At 37.4% G+C, this 8574-nt stretch overlaps 1 pseudogene; it reads right to left on the bottom strand.

Annotated features, from left to right (window-relative positions):
* Positions 1-3082: 3082 nt before the first annotated feature.
* Positions 3083-6620, bottom strand: LOC116275418 (annotated as a pseudogene).
* Positions 6621-8574: the final 1954 nt, after the last annotated feature.

Raw genomic sequence — 8574 nt, 5'->3', positions numbered from 1 at the left:
TTTCCTTAATGACAAATGATGTTAAACCTCTTTTCATGTGCATATTAGCCATTCGTGCATTTTCTTTGTAACATGTCTGCTCAAATTGTTCCCAGTTTTTAATTGGGTTTTAAGTTTTCTTATTATTAATTTTGGGAGTTACTTACATATTCTGAACACATGTTCTTTACCACTTAATTCAGAAATATTTTCTTCCAATCTGGCTTAAAGATTAATATATTTTAAAAGTTCTTAAAACTTTTCAAAGAGCAGAAGTTTTTAATTGTGATCAAGTCTAATTTATTAATCCTTTTCTTTATGAATCATTCCATTGATTTTGAATGAGTTTGCTCATTAGATCTCAAATTTTTGTCTTGCTCAAGGTCATACAGATTATATCTTGAGATGTATTTTAAAATTAGTATAGTTGAACAATGATGGGTTTATTGACACCAACCCCCATATATCAAAGATCTGTGTATAACATTTGATTCCTCCAGACCTTAACTGTTAATAGCTTTCAGTTGACCAGAAGCCTTAATAACATAAACAGTTGACTAGCACATATTTTGTATTCTTATAATAAAGTAAGCTAGAGAAAAGACAATGCCATTAAGAATATCATAAGAAAGAGAAAATATGCTATTCATTAAATGGAAGTGGATCATCGTAAAGGTCTTTGTTCTCATCATCTTCGTGTTGAGTAGGTTGAGGAGGAGGATGAGGAAGAGAAGGAGTTGGTCTTGCTGTATCAGGGGTGGCAGAGGCCACAGAACCAGGGGAGGTAGAAGGGGAGGCAAGAGAGGCAGGCATACTTGGTATAATTTTATGGAACTACACTATAATTTCTAATTGACTTTTTTGCTTTTTAAAATCTCCAAAAATATTTACATATGATACCAATTCTTCTTCCACCATTTGCCTTATTTTCAGCATCCATCATAGAAGGGCCCATATCACATAATAAATAAAAAGCAGTGCTGAATAATTCAAACCTATCTTCCAGATGATCTGATATCAATTTGTTTTCTGGCACTGCTTCTTCTATGTCTTCTTCCTCATCCTCTGGCACTGGTTCTGAAGTGCTCATCTTCACCAAATCATATTGTTAATTCCTCTGGTATGGTTATCTATTAGCTCCAAGATTCATATATGACAACCCTTTGTTGCCTCTCTGCCCACCACTATTTTTCCCACATCCACAGTCTCTTACATGATTTATTTGATTGGCTCTGTTGTACGTCCTGTGAAGTAATGTACAACATCTGAACACAGTTTTCTCCAGGAGGAATTTATTGTTCTGGGCTTAATGGGCTTTTACAGCTTTTTCCATAAAGATGATGGCATCTTGATTGGTGTATTTCTTCACAATTTTTATGATATTCTGTCAGGATTCTGTTCCATAGCATTGACAATTATTTCCATAAAATGCTGTGTGTAATGAACCTTAAAGATCCTTATGACCTCCTGATCTAGAGGCTGAATTAGATACGTTGTGTTTGGGGGCAAGTAAAACTGACATCTTTGGTGTTGAACTCATGACACTCTGGGTGTCCAGGGGCATTGTTCGTTATCAATTTATTGATATTTTTGCCAAATAAGAACTTAAAAGTCAGTCCCGTACTGGCAAGGCACTTTCTGACTTCAGGGACAAAGCATTGATGTAACCCATCCAGAAGAAGTGTTCCTGTTGCCCAGTGTTTATTTTCTCCCTTCAAGGCTTGGAGGTTCGTGGCTTTATAGGTAAGGGCAATCCTGATCATGAACCTGACTGCATTTGCACAAAACAGTAGAGTTAGCCTGTCCTTTCCTGCCTGAAGTGCTGGTGCTCACTTCTCTTCCTTGCTAATGTCTTTTGTGGCATTTTTCCCCATGTAGAATAGAGCATTATCTTTCATCTCCATTGAAAACCTCCTCAGGCAGATATCCTTTCTCCTCAATGATTTTCTTAATGGCATCTGGAAACTCCCTGCTGCCTCTTGGTCGTTAGAAGCTTCTTCTCCTTTTGACATTTTAAAAGCCAAACCTCTTTCTAAAATTATCAAACCACCCTTCACTGGCATTCAATTCTTCAGTTTTAGATCCTTCACCTTCTTTTTGCTTCAAGTTGTCATATAACGACTTTACTTTCTCTCGAATCCTATTAGAGTTTATAGGTATGCCTTATAGCAATCCTGCACCCACTTAAAAGCTATATTTTCAATATGAGATAAAATGTATTTCACAAAAAGTGCTAGGTTTTCAAACCTGCTGCTGTAGCTGCAGTGATGGTTTCACAAGCTTCCATTTTTTTTAAATTAAATGTATTTTTTTAAACAATAGTTCTTACACTGGATTCACTTACCTCGAAATGGTGGACAACTGCAGCTGTTGACCTCAATCTATGGTACATATCAAGCAATTCAGCTTTTTCTTGTAATATTACAACTTTCCTCTGCTTCTTGGGAGCACTTTTAGCATCACTAGTGACACTTTGTATGGGACCCATGGTGTTATTCAAGTTTTACAGTATTGCACTAAACATGAAAAATACACAAGAACCACAAGAGATCACTTTTTAGTGTGATGCACAATTTCTTGGAGAGACAAACTGCCCATGTGGAGATGACTGGCATCGCACAACATTTTAAGTGGATACTCACAACACTAGAGCTCACTGCCATAGCAATAGGAGGTAGCTATAACATTATTACAGTAGTATGGTATGTGCTATAATTTTATCGTTATAATTGAATACTGCATGTTTATGTTTACATTTCTCTCAAAAGCAAATAGTGTAATATATGGCCTGTGTTTGTGTAAAATTTGATACATTTTAACTTTTTATCATGGAATTGTGTTTATTTTATAGTAAATAAAATAGGCTAGTACCTACATATATTTTACGCATTGATAGCATACCTAACTTTTACACTATTTTTTTTTTTTAATTTCTGGGCTACATGGTCTGTCTATGAGTTTTCTCAAATTATTGCAAATCTTGAAAACAAATTTCAATATTTTTATTTAAAAAATCCACATATTACTGGACCCGCACAATTCAAACCAGTATTATTCAAGGGCTAAGTGTGCTTTATATTTAGATGTCTGCCGTGCTGTGTATCTTTGCCTCATGCGAGGTACTTCTTTCCAGTTTTACTCTGTATGCTGGCTGCACAGTTCTAGGACTCCACCTACCCTCACATCATAGCCAGAAGGTAAAAGAGGAAACAAGAATTCAGGAAATTCCCCATGATACCAGTTGATTTTCGAGATTATACTCCCTTACCATTGGGCTTATTTTGATCTTTAAGTAGCTGTTTTCTGCATTCTCTCTAGAGTTTTTGGTGGCCATTGGTGAGAGAGAAAGGCTGTAGAGAGTTTACTTTGTCTTGGCTGTCAACAGAAGTCAGATTTTTACCACTGTATATTAGTTTTTACCCATCCTAGAATTTCATATAAGTGGGACTATACAGGAGGTACTCCTTTGTGTCTGTTTTTCTCTCATGTTTTGAGGTTCACCCATGTTCTTGCATGTAACAGTGTTTTGTTCCTTTATACTGCTAATTCCATTATGTGAATGTATCACAGTTTTCATATCCATTGGTTTATTTATTATTTATTTTTTTTTTAGAAATTAATGTTTATTTCCATGTTACTTAAGAACTGGTGCAAGAACAGCTTAGGAGCATTCAGTAGTTGCTCCTACCTATTTAGTGGCCCAAGCGGTGGGAGCTGCACATCAGTCTTCTGTGGCAGGCTGAGCACTCCAGGCTTCAGAAGGAAACTGCTGAATAGGCACAGAGGACACCTGCATGTCTTCATACCAGTCTGCAACTTCAGGTTGAGTAGCGGTGAACTAAGGAGATGGAGAAGTCTATTCACCCTGAAATTCCTCCTTGGTCACAGCCTTTTCAGCAGCGGGCTGCTCTTCTTTTTCAGTCTCTTCAGCATCTCTGTAGAAGAAGAGATCAGGCATCTCCTCCCACAGGTGTTCACAGGAAATGGTACCACACATGTGCAGAAGTTCCTGGGCCAGCATCCACCAAATCAAACCCACTGAGTGAACTACCTTTTTGCATGGGATGGCAATCTCCACATAGCACAGAGGAGAATCTGTGTTACATGGAGCAATGGTATGTAAGTTAACATAAGATGCCCCTGTGAGAGGCAGTGGTCAGCCCTGGGATCAGTCCCCAAAAGATGCTGTGGCTCCTGGAAGGGTGCCTGGATCTGGTTAGTGAAGATTCCAAGAGTGAAGCAGCCAGCAATTGGAGTGGCTCCAGTGACAGCAGCAAACTTCAGCATGGCCCTTTGGCCACTATTCCTGGAGAATATCACACAGACATCAGCAGGGTTTTCAATGGCAACAATGGCACAAGCTGCCAACAGAAACTTCCCCCAGGTCCTCTTCAAATTTATGATGTAGACGCCATCACATTTCTTTTTATAAATGTACTGTTTCATTTGGAAGTCAAGGTTGGTGCCACCTAAATGGGTTCCTGCTGCAAGGAACTTAAGGACATCCTCCTCCTCCATTTGCAGGACATCAAAGGCTCTGTATACTGTAAAAGTTTACCTTTAAGTTACGACAGGAATCTAGAACAATGCCATATGGACCCTCTCTGTGTAGCACAGAAAAGCCCATTCTCTAGTTGATAGATATTTGGGTTGTTTCCAGGATTTGGCTATTATGAGTAAAACTGCTACGAACATCCATGCATAAGCCTTTTTGTGAACATAGGCTTTCATTTATCTTGGGTAAATGATCACGAGTGGAATTTTAGATCACTTAGAAAATATGTGTTTCACTTTATAAGGCACTGTCAGACTGTGTTACTAAGTTGATGTATCATTTTATAAATCCACCAGAAATACATGCACAGGCTAGTTTCTTAAAATCTTTGCCAATCCTTGATATTGTCAATAAGTTTAAAAAGGGGAACAATAAAAGTACCAGACAAAAATGTAGAACATATTTTGTAAAAACAGAATAAGATAAATTGTTTCTAAGTGATAGTGAAAGCTTGATGTCATAAAGAAAGCTTGACTCCATAAAACATAAAATAACTACATGACAAAAATAATGTCAAATGAAAAGAGAAGAAAATGGCTAAAATATTTGTCAAACGTATTAAATATGTTGATGTCCTTAATTTTTAAAGAGCTCTCATAAATTAATATGTAAAATACATCAATCCAGCAAAGGTGAAGAGCAGGCAGTTCATAACAGAAAGATATTTTAAAGGTGTTTAAAGTTGCCCAATTTCACTCAAAATTATTGAAACATGAATAAAACAAAATATGTCATACTTCTATCCAATAAAAAAGGGACGATTTTTGGCTATGTACTGTGTTGGCAAGAGTTTTGGGAGAAAGAGCTTCTCATACACTGTTATTGGCTATATTAATTTGTATTTTCCCATTGGACCACAGTTTACTGTTTACACAGTGCTTTGGGAAGCACTCTCTTAAGTGGTTTGTCTTCTGCTCTCACCCTGCCACAATAATAATCAACACAGAAGAAGACTTCTCTGATCAAAAGTGAGGGGTTTTTAACCATACACCAAGCAGCGGACACCAGCTGGTTGTCCTCCTATTCAGTACCAACACTATCTACCGCGAGATAGTGTCAGATCCCACAGGTTAATACTCAATACCATAAGATTATCCTTTCCTTCCCTGAAGTCACAATTCCAGGCCTCTGGAACTTCTGACCAATCGGCTTCAAGTTGGCGCTCCCACGATCCTCTCTTAGAGTTTATTTACTAGAGCAGCTCACAGAACTCAGGGAAACATATTTATTGGCTTATTAGCAAGCATATTTTAAAGGGTACAAATAAATAGCCAGATGAAGAGATACATGGGGTGAGGTCTGGGAGGATTTCTAAGTGCAGCAGCTTCTGTCCCTGTAGAGTTGGGGTACACCAACATCCTGGCATGTGAAAGAGTTTTTCAGCTTCCTGTCATTCTCAATGTGTTCAGCTCTCCAGAAGCTCCTGGAACTCCATCCTTTGGGCCTTTTGTGGAGACTTCATTGGTTGTCTATGATGAAAGCAGGGACAACTACGTCAAAATGTGACTGGACAAAAAGGATGTGGTCTAAACTCAGTAAGCCTTGTCCATTCAGATTCTTCTTGATCTCTCTGTGCAGCATTCCTTCCTCCAGAGCAGGGAGCAGGACTCTCTCTAGGATGAGGGTTTTATGACCTATAATTGGATTACAGTCCTATTTTGGGCGGGTGAAAGGAGGACAGAAGTTCAGAGAGAAAGCTTTCATTTCCTGAGGCTTGCTTCTGAGGCCTAAAATTCTCCAACATTATAACCAAGACTGTGACAATGATTATGGAAGTTAGGAACTAGGAACCATGGATGGAAACGAATCCTAGTATCACACACAGGTGTTAGGATTTAATGTTGAATGTTTATAGAGTGTATTTTATGTATATTGCCTAAATTTATTCTACCAACACCAAAATAATTAGCTATTTTATATTCTCATTAAAAAAAAAAAAAACTTAGAGTTTAGAGAGATGTCTTATTCAGTCAGGTCATACAACTAGTAAGTGGCATAGCTAGGTATAGAGACCTTATTTTTGAATTTCAAGTTCAGTTACATTAATCAGAGTTGACTTACCTTGAAACACATGTATTTTGTTCATCAGTGCATGTCACTATAAAGATGCTACATTTTATTACCTAGATAATGTGCTGGTTTTGTCCTAAGTTTATAGAATTGCTGTAACAATGTTGAGGGCATTCTTTTTTTTCCTTATTAAAATCTTGAAGAGGTGCTTTTATTTTTATTTATTTTTGTTTGTTTTAAGGACATGTTTTAAAATCTATCATTTGGACGATTTGGGTTAATAATTTTTGTTTTAGTGTTTTAAAGAACAGGCTCAGTGAAAATACTTTATTAACATGATAAATGATAAGTTTAAATAAAATACATGAAAAAAGAAAGTATAGTTTTGAAATAATTTATGTGGCATTGCACCAGCTTTTGAGAGACTTAATTATTACGAGTTGCTGAACATTACTGCAATTTTCACATGGAAATACTTGCCTCTCTTATTTCCTTGTGTTATTGAAGACACATTATGAAAGCCATAATATCAGCAGCTTGCAATTTGGAACTCATTTGATTTAACTGATAAGAATCTTTTTCATTTCACAAAATATAACTTCACTCAGAAATATAAAACTGTTCTGCTGTATTAAACAGTGAATAATATAAGGATAACAATGTTAATTGGCTTTTGGACTGCAAGTACTTGAATCAACTCTCTTCTCCATCATTTTTCCATTAGATTTTGCTTGAATTATTCAAAAAAACCAAGGTATTTATCCTGATTTGTAAAACAATATAACATTTTTCTGATAAGTGTTTTAACATTTTTAGAAATTATCTGCACTGTAAACAGACAGACAAAACAACAACAACAACAACAACAAAACAAAACACTAAAGCTACCCTAGAATGCATGTTCAGCTGGATAGCCATTAAACATTTGTTCAATAGCCAATGATAATCTTCAAGTCAAATAGATCAACTAGGGCATTAGGTTATACTATAAAACAACACAGTTGAGTCTGGGAGTTAATCCTATTAAGATTTGAATATTGACTGCTTTTGCAGTCTCCCCTCTTGTGGCAGGATTGGGTACTGGTTAATGATGTGAATTCTGCACTAAAGCCACCTTTCTTTGGCCACCTTCTAGCTGTGTGATTTAGTGAAGACTAACTTGCTTTCTGGACTTCAATTTTCTCATCTGTAGAATAAAAGTAACCACCTGCACACATAGAGAGTTTTAAGAATTAAATGGGACAACCAAGAGAGTGCCTAGTCCAGTGTGTGGAACATTAACAAATACTAAATAAGCATTCATTTTCTTTTTTCCCACTCCTTGACTTCTCCTTTGTCTTCCCTCCAGCCATGAAAGTTTTCAGCTCAGAGGGGCTTGTTGTGGACCCTACATTGTGCCTAGACTCCCTCTCAGGAAGACACCTGCTGCCCCTGCTATGGGTGTGCATTGGTGGAGAGCCTTCAGTTGCCAGCACCTCCAGGGATTGCCTTGGATGCTGCCAACTGCTTTAATAAAAGTCAGAAGTCAGACCCTTTCCCAGGGCAGTCCACTTCTAAATGACAGACCACTCTTTGCATACAGAGGCTGGGCCATTTCTGCTCACATCCTTGTCACTCTGTCACATCCTTGTCATTCTAGATCCAGAGCTTCTCTGTGGGGTCTCTGAGGCACACTCTATGTGTGCAGGTGGTTACTTTTATTCTACAGATGAGAAAATTGAAGTCCAGAGAAGCAAGCTAGCCTTCACTAAATCACACAGCTAGGAGGTGGCCAAAGAAAGGTGGCCTTAGTGCAGAATTCACATCATTAACTAGTACCCAATTAGCTGCAATAGGGGAAACTGCAAAAGCAGTCAGTATTAAAACCTTAATAGGATTAGCTTCCAAACTCATCTGTGTTCTTTCATAATAAGATTTTTTTTTTAACCTAAGTTCATTAGGCCTGCATCACAACTCAATGTCTTGCTCTGTCCAATGTTGCTTTCATCTCTCTGTTCTACAGAGATTGATCCAAAGGATACTTTGATAAA

The sequence above is a fragment of the Papio anubis genome, chromosome 6 (genome assembly GCF_008728515.1).
Source record: "Papio anubis isolate 15944 chromosome 6, Panubis1.0, whole genome shotgun sequence".
Taxonomy (NCBI): Eukaryota; Metazoa; Chordata; class Mammalia; order Primates; family Cercopithecidae; genus Papio; species Papio anubis.
This window is presented reverse-complemented; position numbering and strand designations above follow the sequence as displayed.